This window comes from Notolabrus celidotus, chromosome 23 (genome assembly GCF_009762535.1).
Source record: "Notolabrus celidotus isolate fNotCel1 chromosome 23, fNotCel1.pri, whole genome shotgun sequence".
NCBI classification, from domain to species: Eukaryota; Metazoa; Chordata; class Actinopteri; order Labriformes; family Labridae; genus Notolabrus; species Notolabrus celidotus.
The window spans coordinates 17,094,206-17,115,341 of record NC_048294.1 but is presented as its reverse complement, the minus strand read 5'-3'; the positions used below and the strand labels follow the sequence as shown (position 1 = coordinate 17,115,341).

The 21,136-nt window shown below is 42.2% G+C and overlaps 1 protein-coding gene across 1 annotated transcript in view; it reads left to right on the top strand.

Moving 5' to 3' along the window:
• LOC117807144 (pyruvate carboxylase, mitochondrial-like) overlaps window positions 1-21,136 on the top strand; it is a 408,892-nt gene that overhangs the window by 281,901 nt on the left and 105,855 nt on the right. The gene's annotated exons all lie outside the window — the stretch shown is intronic.

The following is a 21,136-nucleotide window of genomic DNA, read 5'->3' as shown; positions in this document are numbered from 1 at the left end:
ATAAGAACAGATTAGTCAAGTGTTAAATCATCAGATGCTTTCGTACGACTGTGGGTCAGCGAATCAAATTGGGTCACAATGTTCTCTCTCTTGAGTACGCAGCAGGACTCGAGCGCAGTATTACACACAACACCTACAAGATTCTGACTGTCATCTTGGACATGCATCATCTCTTTAAGACAGCAATGCAATGATGGTATAGAGATGAGTCACTGCCACTGATTGGCATGCGTAATAGCTGGCATAGCAACTGTAACCTAGATACAGAGAGAGTGACAGGGGGTGTTGATAGCAGTTACAGCCACAGTGAGTGGAGAGGAGACAAGAGGATGAGATGGTGACTCAGGCAGACACGCACAGAGAAGCCAACATCATTGTAAAAGGTGTATTTTCATGCAAAGCAATCAGGGGAAGTTGTGTGGTGTAGTGGAGTGTGGTGATTATGGTGATATATAATGTCTGCAACCTTATACTTTGAGTAACGACCAGACATAACCGTATATCATGCTGACGATACAGGCTGACGCGCATTGTCGACTCAATATTTTCCATTAAGGTGCTAACTTTGCTCTTTTAGCGTGAAACTAGAAAAGGCTTTACCATTTAGCTCACATATTGAAGCAGCGTCGATATCAAAGCACAAGAGGGGCGGGGTGAGAGTGGGAGGGGGGTGTTCCAGCCGCATTTTTCATTCTCCTCCCTACTACATGGTTTGCTTTGGTCTACTTCCAAAATGTGAGCTCTATTAGCTCCATTAGACGGGCTTGAGTGTCCTATTTTTGAAACCTTCCGTCGACATCAAAAAGATGAAGAAACCTTGTGCTTAAAATAATGATACGTTTTATCTCACGCTCCCAAATGTTCTTAAAGCCAAAGAGAGGGGAAGGGAATAAGCAGTATACCTCTTAGATGATGGGAATAGATCACATATGGATTACCTCAGGCCCCACTGAATGGTATCATTACTTCCTTAATGTCATGCATTTCCTTTTCAAACAGGATGTTAGGGCGGAACATTAAACTGATGGGCAATTAGTTAAGGAGAGAAATGCAGTTTAATTTGAAAGGACGGGCACAAAGACAGGTTTGTGCCCATTCATACGACCTTTAATAGGCTACAAAGCCTGAAGTGTTAGAAAACACAGCTTCTGTTGTCGATTTTTGCTTTTTAGTACTCAACGCTAAATACCTGAGTGGCTCTTGGCAGTGCTAGAGGTCTGTAATGACTACCAGGACCTCTACCCCTTTCTCAAGCCAAATCTAAAAATAAAACCTCCGTACACACTCAAGCTTCGCAGCAGCACCGCAGATAGTTATTTCCTTATGTCTGGTGTCATCAGTTTCAAGATATAAAAAAGTGACTTGCAGAGGGAGTATGTGTATGTGTGTGCCGGGGGGGACAAAGTCACGAATGCCTGCAGTGACAGCCTGTCCCCCAGGGGCTGTCGATGTTGGAAGTCGACTGCTCCCGAGCTCCTGCAGAGGCGTGCATGGTAAAATGTGAGAATGCTCCAGAGAAAGTGAACTGCCGCTTAAAAATTTGCGTGCTTTGCGGCAGCGCCTTAGAAGCCCAAATGTAGAATGAGCAGAGTTCTTCTGTCCTCGCTCCACCAACGTACTCCCCGTACTTTACTAATGCTCAGTCTCAAAGACGGCTTACTTTCCCAGATGCTTTCTGAATATCAATACAATCACGCTCTCCCCTGTTGTGCGGTCCGTCTCTCCACTCCTGCATTTGACCGTTATCTTTTCTTCACCCCCTTTTTTCCTTTTTTCCCCTCTTCTTTTCTCCCCTCTGCACTTTGTTTGCACTCTAGTAATAACTTACTCCTCTACTTCTTCTCACCTTCTCCTGTTCTCTTTTTAATTTTCACCTCTTCTCGCTCCTCATGAAAGCCTTCACATCTCTCTCCTTGTGTCATGCCTCTTTTTACCCACCTCTCCTCTCTTTCCCCTGACTCTATTCTTAGGGATCCTTCTTTGTTTCCTTGCCATCTATCCTCCAACATTTATCTCTCGCTGCAGTGCTCCTCATTGCGTTTTCTGTCTTCTTCAATCCCGTCTCTCCATCCTTGCTCACCTCCCATCTTATAACCGTCTCTGCCTCTGGCTGCTCTGTAAATTTCCACATTTTCTTTCTTTATGTCTCATTCCTGCTCTTTCTTTCTCTCTGTCTTGTCTGCCCTTGAGGCAACCCGAGTACAACAATGTTATCAGTCACAGCTTTACCTCGCCACCTTCGTCCCTCTTTCTCCTCCTCCTCTGCCGTAGTCTTTTTCTCTTGTCTCTATCGTTTGCTGATTCTACTGCCCTCCATGTCTCCTTGCCTCTCCTGCTCATACTTCCAGTTAAAACTATGCACACACACACGCGCACACACACGCACACACACGCACACACACGCACATCTTTCATGCCACACACGCACATCATTTTGCTCTGTGCTCAACTCCTTGCACAGAAACAAGATCCTTCCCCGCTGTTCCTTTCCTCCATCGACTCCTTCATTTATCTAACTTTCTAACCCATCCTTCCTCCCCATCTGCTTCATCTCTAGGTTTTCCCCTGCCTCCATTTTTCTCTCCCACCTCATCCTCACTTCTCCTTCCTCACTCTACCCCCCTGACATCTCTCTCTTCTTCCACCTCTGCATCTTCCCCTTGCTCTTTGCCTGTTAGGGAGCAAATCTCATTTGCAACTGAAGCAGTGCAGTCTTGAAGCTTTCTAACTCACACTCACACTCACACTCACACTCACGCAAACACACACGCACACACACACACACACACACACACACACACACACACACACACACACACACACACACACACACACACACACACACACACACACAAATGCACAAAAGTTGGGTGTAACCGATCCATCCACTTGGTGATCGATCTGACCCAGCGAGATGGATAGCACCTTGTCCCATTTGTTTACATTCCTCCACCTGCTCTCTACATCTCTCACTTCTTTCCTCCTTACACTCTGTCCATCCTACCCTTTGTCTCCTCATTCAAAGATAGTGATCATATGAATAATTGATTTGACGCAGGTTAGTAGAGTGAGATCACTTTAAAAGTCATGCCTTGTGTCCGTTTATTTACTTTCGGGTGCACTCTGTCATGTTGTTCAGCTTCTTAAGCAGTTTCCTATAAAATGAAGTGGAAATAGAAAGAACCACTGCATCAAATATGAAGAAGAAATCCATCTCCATTAGGCTTTATTAATTTTCTTCAATAAAGCAATTTTCTACCCCAGTAAAGCCAATCTACTTGACTATATATCATCTATTTTCCATCTATGACATTTTCTCCTCAGTTGTTTACATGTGCAATTTGAAAATGCACACACGAACAATATGATAGAAAAATGGATCTGTGGATTTTCCAACAGGGAGAAAATTTAATTGCGTAACATGAATCATAAAAAATGCATTTTTAATTTAGTTCTAATACCTTCAATGTTTGATTAGAAAAAATGAAATGTGCAGAGCCCCTAATGTACCATCATGTTAACATTTATATTGTGTGCACAAGTTATTAACCTTTGCAGCAATGGTAATAATTCCACTTGCCACCACTTAACATTGGACTTCTTTAAATGCCATTATTTGCTGGTAATTTGCTTTTTAGTGTTGATACTGTTAGAATGTATTTTTATGAGTTATACACCAGGACTGGTATTTTCTGCGTAGTAAAACTGCTCCGGTGTGCAGATTTGATGGGTGTGCCCCATGTTGTGTTGAATTGTAATAAGCTCCACTAAGATACATAAAGTCCATGATTCTTGTTAAGAGAGATTATTATCCAGGTGGTATGTTTAAGAAAAACACTGAATCTAGTATTCGGCATTTTTATTGTGATAAGGGATTTGCTGTTGAGCATATGTGGCTCACCACATTATTATTTACTAGCGATAGCATGAATGTAACATTAATCTCCCTAATCTATTTACATATTAAAGCTAAAAGTGAGAATGTATGCCTGATTCATCACATATGGCAAGAGATAGCAAGCACAACCACTTCCCTTTCTAGTTATCTTATGCGCACAAGATTCTTTTTCTTGTGCGCTTCAGTTATCTTGAGCTTATGAGAAAATAATTGTGTGCACAAGGTAATAAGTTATGCACATCAGATTATTTTCTTGTCCACACAAGATCATTGTCTTGTGTGCACTAGATAACCTGTGACACAAGATCATTTTATTGTGCACTAAAGATAATATATTGTGCGCACACTGTAACACTCTTTCAGAGATCACTCATGAGTCTTGTTCTGTGTTCTTTCTCCAGCAACTTTAAGACAAAAATAAGGATTTTTTTTTGCTCACACTAAAAACAAGTGATTTATATTACAAGCCAAACGCAAGATTTTGTATCAGTACTGCACAAGATCTCTGACAACTCTCTAGTCACTATATCAGTTTACCCATATATTTTTTTCTATAGCACATAATTCAATCTTTTTACACTCAATCTGAGTATCATTTTGCTCAAAGTATTATAACTGTGATTTTATTTACTACAGCATTTCTCCTTTTATCTTGAACCCTCTGGTCTGTTTCTTGTACTCCTGCAGCTCTTCAGTTTCCTCTCAGGGGATCAATAAAGTCTTATCTTTCACATTGTTCTGATGCAGCATACAGGTTTAGTCCAGTATGTGAATTCCTGCATTGGCCTCTGTGTGCACAGTCACTATCAGCTAAAATATACACTTAATGTATACGTTTGTGGATGTTCACTCCACCTGGCCACTCCCGTGGGTGTGTGTTCCTGTGTGCAAATTAAAGTGACATTTCTCTGCACTTAGCAAGCTTTTACTCTCTCTTTAGAGGTTGCTGCTGAATTTGCAGCAAGAAGGGAACACACAGATGTGAGCATGCACTCACACATACCCTCTCGCTCTTTTTACTCACACACACAGAAAGCAGCAGGCGAAACCCTTTTACATCAACCCTGCTTGGTACTTCTCAGGGAAGAAAGAATGATGGGAGTCAGTCAATAAAAGACGGAGGGTATAGAGATGAATCACAGGAGAGTTCAGGAAGAAAGATGCAAAAAGGGATCAAACAACAAGCAAAAGAAAGTTAAGTAATATTCTCTGTGAGAAGGGTGACTTCACATGAAATTACATGTGCACTTAGCAGGGTGTGAGTGTTTTTGAGAGGGTGTGTGTGCTCCTGGGCAATTGTACCACATGAGCGTCCTTAGCTTTTTTGTTTTGTTTTTTTCCTTTTCTTCTATTTTGGGAAATAACTTGCAACACTACCCTGCATGAACCCTCCACCCTCCAGAGAGCAAGAAAACAGTAGAGTTGGAGAGAGCAGAAAAGGCTGCGTGAACGGGCGAGAACACCAGCTAAAAGCGTCAGTGGAAGGAACTACTTGGTACCCCCACTGCTGGAGCACGACTCAAGAGCTGTGAGGCTGAACCTAAGCTCACCCTAACTTCCAAAAAAGTTTCTGTTTAAACACCCACCACGGCCCCAGGAGGGTGCAGCCAGACCCACATAAATATGAAGCCGCTAATAGCTTTAGAACCATACATTTCCATTAAGAGTGTATTCCAGTGATACTTCTGAACCCCGACCTAAACCCGCGCAATTAAAAGAAGCTGGAGGCTTGACTCAAAAAGCTCTTAATGTGTCTATTTGGGAGTATCTTTGTTATTTCACATTGAAGACCTATTGCACTTAGAGCCGTTATTTCATTTCTGGACTCCGTCTTTAACTCTCTGTGGACTTTTATAAATGTCAGGCCTTCGTAAATGCACACCATAATTAAAAATCATATATACTCTCTGGTGGTAGTGTGTGTTCGCCTGCAGATTTCCAAATCTTGCTTATGCCGAATGTGTTTGTGCATCCTCTCTGGCAGGCGTAAATGCCATTAGCCTATAATCGACTTAGGGAATGTTGCAGTGTTTACAAACAAGGGGATTTGTATTAGCTCTCAAAAGCCACTTATCACAAGCAGGGTAATCCACAGATCTGATTGGAGTGTGAACAGGAAGGTTTCAGTCAGAACCAGTGACAGCCAGTCACAGTGGTGACATTGAAAGGTTGATGTGAGACTATTGGAAACTGAAGATGGAAATAACTGAAAAAAAGTGAAGTTTTATGGCAATGGAAGCTTATTGCTGACAAGCTGTTTGACATTGTTAGATCAAAAATTACACACAAGCTCCACCGGCACAGATCCAACAATGGAAGGCAGCAGCAGCAGCCCTTCACATAAAAGCCATTTCAATCACACCAAGACTTCCAAGCATGCACTCTTACTCATAATCCAGGCCCTTGATATTAGGTGAGTGCTTGCATGGAGAAACAACCGCGAGCATACCAAAACAGTCTTCCCACACAATCATAATTATAGGGAGGCTGACACACACACACATACTCTCACACACACACTCTCTCTCTCTAGGCAAGGAACAAAAGAACGCCCACAAAGCCTCTTCGTGCGGCAGTCGTGTGTACTGCAAGCCCACTCATCCTTTTGATACTATCACTCCTCTGTCGTTCCCCTGTCGTATTCTGTCCTCTTTAGCTGTCCAAAAATGTGTAGAAAGCACAGGGAGACGGGTGTCAATATTGGATCTGGAAACGGAAAAAAAAAACAATTGTGGGACGCAGAGAGAGGCTAACTGCTTCAAATCCAGTGAGGGGCGAGAGACAAAAAGAGGAGAGAATGAGAGAGGAGCGCACAAGATGGTGGGAGCATGGAAGAGAATGAAACCCACTAGCATGAAGAGAATGAGTGGGGGAGATGCTAGAAAGGAGCAGGAGTTTGAAGAAGATGAGGATGAAGAGTCAGCACGTATGAATATGTGTTGTTAAGCGGATGGGCAGAGAAATATGTAAAGGCGATAAACGGGTGAAGGCCGCCATCCGTCTCTGTCAGAGAGAGGGGTGAAGGAGGGAAGAGTGGATTTGATTAGGGAAAGAGAGAGCTGTGGTGAGAATGAGTTTGTGAGGCATCCCTATTATCGTGATGGTGGGAGAAGGAGGAAGTCAGAGAGAAGAAGTGAGATGTGATGAGGTGTTAAGAGATAAAAGAGGTTGGTTGTCAAGAGAACCAGCCTGGGAAACATTACAGGAGCTTAAATATGTATCTCAGTTTGTCAGCGTTAGCGTGTGATTTGCAATGCAATTAGGATTAAATTAGCACTTCAATTTTAATAAAAGTGTGCTATTTTGTCCTTTTAGTCACATCGTAGTTAAGCTACCGCAGTGTCTTCCTGCTTCCTGCTGCTACCGTTATAGAAAATTATGATACTGCTGTGCTTTTTTTCACTTGTGAAAAACTCCGAAAAGGCTCAGTGGAAAGTTCAAAAGTAATATGAACTTGGTGTAAAACACAATTAAAATATCAATGAAGTACTTAGAGCTTGAGCTACCACCTACAAGCTCAGCGTACAGGTACAGGTGACTGGATGTCGGTCTGCTTCCCTTCTCTCTTCTGCTTTCAAACACACACCAGCACATTTTCACATGCTCGCTCATTTTACAGTTCAGTTTGTCCTAGAAATGCTAAGTGGTAGAATGCTTAAACATTCAATTAAAATGTGATTTATCGCGATTAACGAATTGAATGTAGCAATTAATCACAATTTTTAGAATTAATAACTTGGCAGCCATCACTGCAATATTTGGCCTTCACTTTCAAATGTTGATTGCAGCATATTATCAAACATCTGAACATAAAAAAAGTTGAATGACATTGGTATTATGTTTGATGAAATCTGTTACCCACTAATCAAAAAGTAAGAAAAATAGTGCATACTTTCATCTGATTAGTTTTAGTTTGGGGCCCCACCAGTTCTCTATTCTCTCAAACAGGGATATGTTGTCTAGTAGATTTTTAAAGTGAAAAATATGTTTTACATTTGTCCCATATTTTGTTCCAGGTTTACCATGAACACAACAGTTTTCCTCAGAATGATTTTACAGCTGAAAACTGAAGTTCTACTACAAAATGTTTGAGCATTAACTCCAAAGGGATTGTGGGATTTGCTCTGAAATGTATTATCTTATTATCAGATGAGAATGTAAATATCTCCAATAAGCTAATATCAACCAAGGTGTACGCACAAGTGATTTATCATTCTTGCTCTGTTTAGGTCAATACCAATCTCAGAACACATCGGCTATCATCCCATGACCTCATATGGATCCCAGAGCAGTGAAATGACTTCCAGCTGAGACTTCATTTCACTATTAGCAACTTGAGAAGTGAGAATAGAGCCAGTATTAAGAGACATTTTCAACAGAGTTTGCTGCAATTGTAAACGGATATCTGTTAAGGACTTCAATTAAAGCTGCATCCTCATTAGATGCCCGCTGATTGGTGGCAAGATTATATCACAGCAAACTCTGTTCTACCTCTTTTGCTTTCTACACCTGTTTTCCTGCATACTGCTAATGCTCACTGAAACACAACAAGATGATGATTTCATGATATGTCTTTGTTGGATGGACCCAAAATAAGTTTTCACTTGTTTTAGATTTTATCATGCACCAAGTTACGCTGAAATCAGATCCACAGTTCTCTGTAATGATTAGTACGGGCCAAATTCCAGCTCTGACGAGGACATACACTGAAAGGAAACAGAGAAGCTGTTTTGGGTCTGTGGGTGTAGTAGGGTAGTCTTAAGGAGCTTTTGGACTTGGTAACATCTAAAAAACCCCAAAAATCTGTAAATGTCAGTCATTAAGTGCTACATGTGCAGTTCTTTTTGAATCTTGTACAGTCATCTGTTTTCTTCAGCTCCATAGGGAGGGGGTACTGTAGAAAAAAGGCTCTCAGAACCCCTGAGCTGTAAAAGCAGGATTGAGAGAGAAGAATGGGAAAATCGGTGAAAAGAACTGAAGTGTATTCACTTTAAAATAAAAGGACTGCAGTCTTCTCACAGTGGGGCTTCAAAATAATACGGTTCTTCTGAAATAACCCACTCAACTAATTCCTCCCAAACCGCTGTGTTGTTTTCGAGAGAGAGAGAAAAAAGATACAGCTTGCGTGTTTGTGTGTGAGCGTGTGTGAAGGCAGCAAGTGTCTGTATCAGAGTGTATACACATCTGCATGCACGACCCTCTCTGTCTTAATCCTTTTGGAATCCATCCTATTTGGAAGATTTTGATAATTGTTTCTATTCCTGGAACATTGAACAGTCAGATTTAAAAATGTTTTTGTTTTGCTTGGTTTTCACACTTTTGGAGAACTTCCATTCTGCATCAGTTTAGAATTTAGAATTTAAACGCTGATATAAAAACCTTGTTTCCATCTAACTCGTGCACATTTCGCCACTCTTGCATGCAAATAATAAAACCTTTTTCTTATTTGTTACAGCAAGCTTAAAATCAAACTTCTCACTCCTTATGTCCAGAAAATTGAGTGCTTTGCCTTCTGCACCTTATCTTAAGCAGCTCTTTAAAGTATCTATAATCTTTTGACATGGCAACACTTCAGAGAAAGCAGGCCACTACACAGATTGGAGTAAACATAATGATACTGGTGAAGGCTTTGAAGTTGGCTTTGTAGTTGGCTTTGTATAGCCTGTCACACTAAGCATCTAATTCACATAGATAAGCAACCCAGTCTTAAATAAATGAAGAAAGCTTTGCTAAAAAAGGAAGTTTAAAAAGTCAAAAAGAGTTGAGTAACCAGTGTTACCTCCCGTTCTTTAGGTCCACCAGAAATACTCAAGCCGAAGAAGTGCGTGCTGCAGTTAAAAAACCAGGAGGCAGAGTTAACCCAGCGCTCCGATTTACCACAGGCTGTGAAGTGGTCAACTGTGAAGACTTGTGCAATGGTGGACAAAAAATCGGAAGCAGTGAACAATAGCATTAAGGAGGCCTTGCTCTCTTCTGGCTCATGATTGCCCTATATACTTGCATTTGGTGTCATCCCCCCATCTTTGCCCCCTTGTTTGAAATTTTGCCGCTCAGTTCCCACCCCTATTAGTCTCCTGCTTGGAGACTTTTCCGGTCACTGGTGCCGGAGCTTCATTCCTCAAAGTTAAGCTGAGAAGTCCAGATTTCTTTCCAAAACATTAGTATCCATAGCTTTTGGTAAAAAGTGAGGTAAATCAGATTAATAAGTTAATGGATTCTGCTTGTTTTTACATTGTAATGACTTGATATCTGATATCAAAATAGGGTGATTATCATCAGTAATCTGAAATTAGATCAGAACATTACGTCACTTGTGTGACTGGCTGTACAAAACCTCCAAACCCATCTAACTACTGAGAAAATAAACCTGTTTCTTTGCAGGTTGGAAGCACATTCCACCAGTAATCTGACCAAACAGCTCTGAAAGTTTTCTCTGCAATTCAGCGACAGAATTGTGTTATATCTGTGGCATCCAATCTCCTGCTCCTTGCTGAGCTTTTGTAATTTTGTTTCCTCACATTGGAAAGCCCGCACGGCTGCACAGCTTGGGGATTATATTTTCTGGGAGGTAAATTGAATTGGCAAACAACAGGGGTGAGGATGATTTTCTTTGGCACTTCATTGGCACAGATCGTGCCAAGAAGCAATCTCTACATGCTCTGTTATGAGGCTCTCATTTTAAATTTTAAGTGTTATCCTCTATCCAGTGCCTCAACATCAGTATGTGTCCACTTTTATGGTGTTGAAGGAGAACAGGCGTTTGTTAATGCTTTGTTTTTCACCAGGTTGGTTTGTGTCTGCTAATATTGCCTCAGTATCACTCTGGTATCTCAGTATTATCTGTTTGGAAGTCCCTTTGTCAACTGTAGCAGCAGGCTTCATTCCATACATCCATAACTGTCTTCCAGGCCCATCCAGTTGAGCAGCCAAGATGACAGGAACAGCTGAGCAAATGAGAGACATAAAGTGCTGAAAACAGCTCTGGCAGCTCCGTTCCACTGCTATACCAGGGTGCCTTTTTACTTGGAGAGGAATCATTTTTCATTGGTGGATGGCTGTCAGACTGGTGCCAGAGAGGCGGCTCAATGCTGCTCTGTTTTGATGCTCTCCTACTCCAGATGGCAATAGCACAGTTGCATGTGATTACATTCCACAGTAACATTGTTTAAGATGAGGGCCAATAAAAGCCTGTAATTAATAGCTGACAGTCTCTGTTTATGCCACACACTCGTCCTTAGCTGCAGATCCCATACTGTGCTGAATATGATCGAGGACGTGATGGAAGGCTTCTTTTATAAATATGAAGGATATTTCATCAAAGTGTCTTAAGTTGACAATTTCATGAAGAGAATTCACCTGAATCTGCTTTTACCCTCAGCTAAGAAGATCCTTGGGAAGTTTGAACTCATTTTTAGTTGACCAACCGGTGGTTTGACTGTTTTGGTTTTCTTACAATCAGTGCTTAAGTGGAAAAAAATAATGCTTGTGCTCCCCTTTTTTACTGTTGTGTGTATTGTGCTGTCACTATCAGTGAATCATTAGTATAACACTTGAAATCTATACAGTTAATGAACATACCAGAATATAATGGTGATTTTCAAAACATACATTTATTTATTGAAAAAACTGCTTCAGTGTGTCAAACAAAGAATCTCTTCATCGCCACGCTCCCTTTTATTTTCAGTCGTCTTCTTTATACTCAGATTTCCCTTTCTTATCAAACACTGTAAAGACTATAGAGTTAGTATTAATTTGATGTTACTCTCTGGCGAAAACAGACAAGTGAGCATCATGTAACGCCTGCGAAAGAACGCATGCTTGACACGGTATGCCATTGGTAATATATTTTAGGTGCTGTCATGAATCACCAAGAGAAACTATAATATGGAGTGGCCATGTGAAGCATGTGCTAGAGCCTACTGGCCTGATTAAAGCTCTGCTTATAATGTCATTTTCTGCTGCATTGGGCAGCCGTTTGCAGCAAAACAGCTCCAAAACAACACTGCAAGATAACAGTTATTCAACATAGCAGAGTATTTGGTTAAAGGGTGATTTATTTCCCTCACTTGGAGTAAAGGACACCATTTATACAATGACATACATCCATCACCAGGGACTCTTCAAATGAAAGATTAAGTTGCTGCAGTACTAAAATAAGTAAGTATCTGTTTACTGGTCACTTGTTCAACTTAAAAGGTGATAATATGTCAATAGTGTGTTTAAAAGCGTTTCTACCGACCTCAAGTGGCTAATAGAAGATGGATATGCAAGTTTAACATTTCTCCTTTAATTTATGTCACAGACATTGAGAAATACACTTAATTGAAATGTTGAACCTGAGTAATTTTTCAAGGTTACCATGAGTTAAGCCAGATGAGATCAGTGCAAACAGACTTGGTCAAAGTCAAGCTTAGACAATGAATTTAACTTTTCATACGGTCATTAAATAGTCCAGGATGACATTTTGCAACTGTTTTCAAAGTCTGAATAGTTTTAGTGATGAGATGTGAGCTGAGTTTCATGTGAAATATCGTGGAATGACTTTAAAATGTTTGAAAAATATGTGATAATAACACATTTTAGCTTCATCACAGGTATTGCATGCTCTCTTGAACTTGAATTTTACTATTCTGAGCCTGCAGCTTATTGAAGATGTGTGTTACTACTATAGTCAGACTTTGTAAGGGAACTACTTTGGACCTGTTCCCATTTATGACAGTCCCACCTGAAAGAGTTTGGAGTCTGTCCCACCGCCTGCACCAGCCTGTTTCAGACCGAGTATGATTAGAAAGTGAATGCTGTTTAAAATGAGTAATTATGTTCCTGTCCTGTTACATTTGATAGTGCAGTAGCCCGTGGTCTGGGACCTTTTCCAAACCTTTAGAGGATGAAACTTCTTTACATATACACGAGTCCAATCTCACTAAAGAGTCTGCTGGAGTTTGAAGCTTAAGAATTTGTGAGTCTTATACGCTTGTAGGTGGTTGTGTGTGTTGGTGCTGGCAGTCATTGACGGGTCAGCCAAGAGAAGCTCTTCAGTTTCTAATCCACATTTTCTTCACATGAAAAAATGCACATTCTCACCCTCACACTCACAAACCTACAGATGTACAAAAGCTTAAATGCAGTTTGCTTACACCCACAAATTTGCCTGTGCAGTGACACAAACTATCACAAGTGTTGCAAAATAACTGACCTGCCACTCACCCTGAACATAATGCGCTTGCAGTTTTCTGTCCCTCTCCTCCTCCACCATTTATCCCTTCTGTTTCTCATCCATCCTTCATCATACACCCTCTGTTTCTCTAGCTTAGCCGTTTTGTCCCCATACATACATAGTCTCTCATTTCTCTCATCGACCTCCTTTAGTTCCTTTCAGTTCTTCCATGTCAGAATCAACAACCCTGCAGTGTTCTTAATAGGTAACTGTGTGTGTAATGTTCACCCCTGTATGCTCACAATGTTCAAGCTAATCAACAAAAAATTGCAGAGCCACCACAAACAAGCTATCCTGAGCAACACCTCCGGCCCAATCCAAAACCCTGCAGCTGCAATAATACAGCCCCCTGATTGGCTGACATGACAAAAAGTGTCTCTGCATGTGTATGGTTGTGTTCGTGTGTGCACTGTATGTATGTGCATGTGGTACTTTGATGAATCAGCAGGGTTCTAGCTTTCTAAGGGGGGATCCTGAGTAAGAGAGCAATTACCCAATCAGCACCCTGTGTCCAGCCCTGTAGGTCAATGACATGCCAACAAGGCCGCTATATCACAAAGATGGATGTATTGATTATTTGCACACATGTAACAAAGTGATCCCTATATGTATTTCTTTCTTTTCCACCGCCAGTTTCCTTTGTATTCCTCACGTGTCGTTGCTTCGATTGTTTCATCTCTGAACAAATGAATGTACAGAAGTGTGTGTGCTACAAGAACCCTGCAGATACATGTGGCATGGGGATCAAAACAATATCAATGATTACTTGTTTGAGGCCTGTTTGATCACAAAGGCTGCTCTCAGCTGTAATGAATCCCACTATGCACTGTAACTCACCACAAAGAGCTTTTCTCCCCTGATATGAGACGCTAATAAAGGAGAAACAAGGCTGCGCTGCAATGAGCCTGCAGGGGAAACTGGTCTCCCTTGAGTTTGTTGATTACATCGTCTCATATTCTAATTCTTAACATTGTTGATACTGGCTGGAACCCTCTGCGATTTGCAGTCAGACTTAGACTCTATGTGTTGCAGACTGAGAACAAGCCAGTTTTCTTCTGACAGTCATCACCCACGCTTTTATTCTGCAACATGATTCACATGAGCATCCACAACCGACTGCATCTGCTGAGCATAGTAAAGCAGACCAACACCTGCGAGTTTGCGGATTAGTAGTAGTGTTGGTTTTGCATGCTGCTGTACAGCTGTCAGAGAGGTGAAACCGACATGCAAAGAGGTGCAGGACATCTGTGGAAGCCGTCGATTCTGATGTGTACCACTATTGCAAATGCTCGTATCACTTAACTGTCAGACAGAAGCCATGTTTAACCTTGTCTCTTTTTGGTTTTCACAGCCTAAACTCATCAGTCATAAAGGCATGAATCAAACAGTATCAGCTAGTGAACCTAACAGATAGCTTAACCCATTTTTCTTGTTTTGCTGTTGGACAAACCAAGCAGAACACTCTGGTGTTGATGCATGAAACCAAATCAGAATTGCAAAAAACTGCAGTTCCTCAAGTGTCTACTTGAGGCTGGCTCCAAAAGGCAAGGACTTGTCGTTAACACCCATGTTAAAATCTCAACGCCTGCATCAAAATTTACAGCGTGGTACAAAAAAAATGGTATTGGTCTCTATAGCTAATTTCTTTATTCGTTAACTTAGCACAAAGAGTTATGCATATATTTGCATAATTAGGGCATGGCTTAATTGACTGATAGGTAGGCGCGATGGAGCTGTGTGCCAGGAGGCTGGAGACAAGGTCAGCTCCACCTTTTTGTCTGCCTCAGCATTTCCAGTATGTAGCACTATTGTTTGACTTCAGAACCTCTCTCCAGAAAACAAAGGGTGACATCAGCTGCCCTACATCCTTATTTTATACGATCTGTACTACAAACATACAGATTCTAATACAGTTACTCATATCTGCCCTGTTTAAAACCTTTCTGGTTTGAGAAGTTGCAGCTTTTCAAGGTTTAACGTATTAAAAAATGGTTGCTAAAGACCTTGTGTTGGTCATATTTCATGATTTGACATTTAGGTGATTAAACATTAAGTCAGCTTATCAGAAAAAAACAAAATCAACATTTAAATTAGTTAAAGAAGCTAATCAGTTGTTGCATCCCTAGTTTGATAAATGTCAACTTCTCCTCCATCCATGAAGTTTTATATTAAGCCTTTAAGTGCTGCAGTCTCTGCTTCAATGGGACACGAGGCACTTCTCTGGTGGCACTGAACACATCAAAGTTTTGTAAATGTGTATAAGTCTGTGCTCTTCTTCCTTCCAGAGGGGGTTTTCACAAAGAAGGATTAGCAAGTTAGCCAGATAACTTCAAAAACGTACTTTGGTTTCTGCGTCTGCAGGGCTGAATCTTATTACTTAAACCTCATATTTGAATAGTGTCCTGCTCCGTTTCATCCATTCATATCACCAGTACTAAGAATCATCTTTTTGTTTGTAACTTCTTCACCCTCGCAGGTCAAATCTGCAGATTATTCAACTTTCATCAGACTGTCACTATCCCTTCCTCTCTCCCTCCGGCCACCTCACACACACACACTCTTTTAAAGTTTCCTCTCTTTCATTTCTCCCCCCTTCCCCAAATCCCTCCGCCTGTCTCCAGCGGTTGCCGTGGTTACCATTTGCTCTGCTCATCAGGCGCCTGCTGTGCCTAAACAGACTGTCAACAGTTTAATTACTCATCCTCTCATCCCTCCATCCCTCCTTACTTTTGAACTACTCTTTTGCTTATTGCCTCCACCTCTGACTGCTGAGCCTCTTAGTCACTCCTCCACTCTAGCACGCTTTTCCTTTTTTGCATCCTTTCATCATTTTCTACTCTGTTTCCTATCTTCCCTCCATTTACTCATCCTCCCTCTCTTCTGTCATCATCCTTTCTTTCCTGCCCTGATTGACGACAAACAGTCTAATCACTCATCCTTTAAACTTTCAATCATATCAGTTCTATGTCATGAATTCATCTGCCCCTCCATCCTTCCCCCTGTTCTTTATTAGTCTAGTTTTTCTTTCCTGACATTGTTATTCCTCTATTCCCTTATCCCCTCTCCCTCTTATCATCCACCTCTCAAGTGTCATCACTCGCCTTTTCCTTCTTCATTACTCTCTCTCTCCATCCTCCAAGTGTTCCTCTCTATCTTAAACAGTCAGTCTAGTAATTACTGCTCTTTGTCACGCTATCGTTCTATACCTCTCCGTCCATCATCTACCACTCGCTGTCGTAGCTGTTGACAGCATCCTGATGTCTGCTCCTTTGATCCTCTGCTCTCTTCTTTCACAACCCCTGTCTTTCTCTCCTCTTCTCCCATCATTAGTCATCCATTCATCCATCCACTCATCCGTCAAGTGCCACTGTCGTGACTTTGGCGACATCTTTCTTGTTTTAGGGTTTAAAATCTTACACCTCTCTCTTGATTGAAAACTGCTTGAATCAGAGGTGTTTGACATCCTTCATCTATCACTCTTCATCATCTTTAATGTCTTTTTAAGTGTCACTCTTCATCTGTTTCATGTATTTATCCTCACTGGGTGAACACATGAGGCAGAGGATTTGATTGGTTGTTAATTTCTTAACACTCTATTAAGCCAACTTCACTATCCTCATCTTTTGGCTCTGTGTTCCTTGATTGACACTTTGTGTAACCCCTCCCTCTGCTCTTCAGCTCCCAGCCAATCATAGCTCAGCAATTGTAACTAGGCAAGGTAGGTCTAGCAAGCTTTACCCTTTCCAGCAGGTGTGATAACCACTATTAAACAGCACAGGTAGAGTTTTTTCTTTGTTCTAACCCCTCAGATGCTAAAATTGGCTAATGCTAAATGAGCAATTAATTGATATGCACTTTTTTAACTCCCTCTCACTGGGTGGTCCATTGCCTGCCCCTCTTTCTTCTCCTTTCCTTCATCCACTTGCCAGTCTGTTCTCTTTGGCAAGGCCTCTTCTTTGAACACTGAGCGTCCCATCTGTTCCTGCGCCTCCCTTTAACGTAGCCTCAGAATGACACACACCCTCAGAAACAAAGAGCAGCACGAAGCACTAACAAGAGAATTCTGAAAAGTCTTCTTTTATTCTGCTTTTATTCCAGTTTGAACCACGCAGCACCTTACCTGCTCTGTATTCCTCCGCCTGTCATTAGCAGGAGAGCAAAGCCAATAATAGAATAATGATTTGGTTAATGGATATCAAAAGGCGTCTTTGTGTTACACTTTAAAAGGATTCACTCATCTTTTTTTTTCTTCTTTTCAGAATTAGCGCTGCCCCATTCAAAGCCGAGTCAAAATGCCTGTGAACGATCAACAGAGCAAATAATGAGCTCTAACTCTAGTATCAAAATGCTTATTGTTTATAAAAATAGTTCCACATGTGGTGAATTGTTTTCAACCTGGGTCTCTTCTGTTTGGATGACAGTTAAAGCTCCTCTAAAGCAGAGTCTCACTCTTCAGCCCATATTACTGAATGTTTTTGTAACGTGGAAAAGCCCCATGGTGCAACATCCTCCACTTGTAGTTCTCTCTCTAAACACCTCATTACTGGTGTTAGTGATCTTTCCCAGACTTATTGGGGTCATTTAAGACTAATTGTAGCCAATGGTGGAACAGTAGAAAGCTACATAATGACGACCATCTGTCATTTCTAATTATTACTTCCTCATTTCTCTTTCTATTTTTATCCCTGTTTGGTCATCAGTGTTGCTCAAATGTTTCTTTTTCCAACCTTATCTTCTCATCCAATCATGTCTTTAAATTATCCAACCTCTTTATCCCATCCTATTTCTCTATATCTGTATCTTTATCCCTCCCTCTTGTGTGATCTCCCTCTCTGCTGCTGTAAACCCTTCATCATTTCACTCTTCTTTGCTAATCTATCATTCTTTCCCCTCTTTTTTTCCTTTATCTGTCTCTCTCTATCCCTGCCACTTAAGAGTCGATCACTGCTTTTCACTCCCTGGCTATAATCCTTCCATCTGACCTCTCTTAGCCTTCAATGCCCATCACTTTGTCCTGTCTCTCCCCTTCCTGCCCTTTCCATCCCCCCTCCATCTCCCTCTACCTCTCTCTCTCTCTCTCTCCTCTCGTCTCCATTTCTTCCCCCATCATCCTCCGATCCTCCCATATACCCACTCGGTCGGTCTGATCTCCAGTGTCAGTGTGCCAAATCTGTCTGTGTGTGTGCGTGCTCCAACACAGCTTACGTAAAAAAAAAAAAAAAAGGAGTATGGAACTGCTGTGTGCCGCTGCTGCCACCACACACACTGTCTCAGTGCTGCATTCACACTCTCATAATGAAACACACACATACACACACACACACACACAACACGCCAGGTGAGATTACATAAAAGCGAGGTGATGAAAGCCAAGCTCAGACGCACCTATGAGTAATCTGATACAGGACAGCTGGCTGACACACGCACACACAGAGCGAGAGAAAGCAGGACTCTTTCTGTGTGGCTATGTAGAGCGATGAAAAAACAGAGGAGGTGTGGAAGGACAAGAATAGAAGGAAAAGAAAAGAAAAGCAAACAATCTTCTGCGCCATGTGGGAGATTTGTGTGTGTTATTCTTCTGTGTGTACTCTGACATTTGCCTCTTGTGTTTTGGTTGTTATGAACGCACATCTGTTCATTATTTATAGGCCTGGATGAAGATATGTGTGTGTGTGAGAGAGAACACAGAGTTCCCAGTCCAGCATTGATGTGCTCAATGATTCAGCACAAGAGAGCTAACCATGCAAACATGGATCCACCTTTTACTCGCCATTTTATGACAGCATCCTGTGTGTGTGTGTGTGTGTGTGTGTGTGTTTGTGTGTTTGTGTGTTTGTGTGTGTGTGTGTGTTTGTGTGTTTGTGTGTGTGTGTGTGTGTGTGTGTTTGAAACTGCATGGACGTTACCTTTTCCGTCTGTGCGGCTCTATAATCCGAATCAGCTCCACATGTTATCCAGGTTTATGTGTGTGTGTGTGTTTGTGTGTGAGTGTTTAGCACTGATCTCGCCCCAGGTGTTTCTCCTTGTGTCGGGGCCAGCAGGTTTTAGGGGGGGTGAGGGGGACGTGTAAGGGGAGGGAAGGGGTTGTGTGTTTGTGTCGAAACCTGTCCTACTCCCCTTCACACACTTGCGCCCCCCACACACATCAGAAGGGGGAGGATGTAGGTCAGTGTCAGGGAGAGAAAAAAAAGCAGCAGAGAGAGAGTTGCAGAAACTCCAATCCCACAATATCCTCTTAGAGTTCTATAGATGAAGAAAACCTGGAAAATCCCGAATTACTCGCTCAATCCTGGTGTGGTATTCCGAAATAGAGACCTCAGTTTGAGGAGAAATCCACGGATCCACTTTGCTTGAAATCCTATTTATGCCGTTTTGATATGATTTCCTCATGGCTGTATTCAACTTCTCTCTACAGTGGAGCTCTTCAATCGATAAAGAATAGAAATCCTGGAGTTGTCGGCGATCTTCACCTCACCTCCCTCCTTCCCCTCCTCTCTTCTCTCCTTTTCCCCCCTCCTCCCTCACTCATACAGCCCAGTCTCTTGTCTTCTTAATTATTCATCAGGCTCTGTGACTTCTTCTCCTTTAGCTTTACTCTTTCACACCCTCAGACTTCCCTCCTCATTCTTAACTTTCTGTAGTGATTTCCAAGGTGTGTCACGGGGCCTCTGTGCACCCTACACCGTGTGATCCCTTTCACGTCTCCCACATTGAGCTAGTTGCTCATTTATGACCTTGGAGGGGAGTGCAGAAAAAGGAGGACTGGGAGTAAGATGGAGGGGATGGCTTGAAGCCTGCAAAAGAGGAGAAACATGAAGAGTAAGTGTACATGTGGTCCATTATTGCACACACATAAATCACATAAACAAAGGAGTGAGTCCATTATCACTTTTTGTCTCATCTTCCTTTTCCTCAAAATATCGCCATCAATCCCTCCTCCCTTATGGCCTCTTACAGTCCCCCTCCCCATCTTGGCACCCCTCATTTTTTTGTCCTCTCCGACTCCCCCCCTCCATCCCTCCATCCCTCCCTCCCTCTCACCTGTCTGTCAGGGAGAATCGATAGTTCTGAGACCCTCTTAACGCCTCTCAGCAGGTTGCATTGGCTCACTCTTGCTCACACACACACACACACACACACACACACACACACACACACACACACACACACACACACACACACACACACACACAATCAAGAGCATGCACACACACACCCAGTCGTGCAGCACACACACACTTTCAACACCGTCGCCGCCACCGCACACACACATGCATCCACTAAGTAGTCATGCAGTGATACTCTCCTGCAAGCACACAGCCTCTGGATCCCTCACTCTCCTCCAGTCACTCACACTCTCACACACACACACACACACACACACACACACACACACACACACACACACACACACACACACACACACACACACACACACACAGGCAGCCTAATGAAACAACACGGCTATTGATCAGTGCCATGAATGTCAGTCAGTTCAGGAGTCGACCCCCCCTCCCAACGCTCCTCGTCCTGTCAATCAAACTCCAAAAGCCGACACCTTTAAGGAGACAATCTCATTATGTGTCTCTAAAGCTGTGGACTCACTCTGTGTTTGTGTGTGTTTTGCTGCGAGTGTGTTCCTCGGAGTGTGTTTATGTACATTAGTGCAGCAGCTTCATATGTGCAGCGTCTCTCTACCTGATTTTCTGCTCTCCTGAGTTCAATTGAAAAAAGCTCTGATTCGTTTCTTCTCACTTCTGTTTATCTGCTCCTCCTGTGCCGGCATTCACTTTGCTACTTCAAAAGCACAATATAGCCACTCAGTCTTTTTTATCCATTTTTTCCCCCTCTGCTCCTTTCATCCTTATCTTACTTGTCTTTTCCTCTTTTTGCCCTCCGCTGGATAAAAAGGTGGAATTACTAACCTTGTTTTCCGGATCATTCCACCACGACCCTTGGAAGCCGTCACATCTCCACCGTCTCCGCGGCTCGCTCTCAGTCTCAGCTCCGTGGAAAAACAC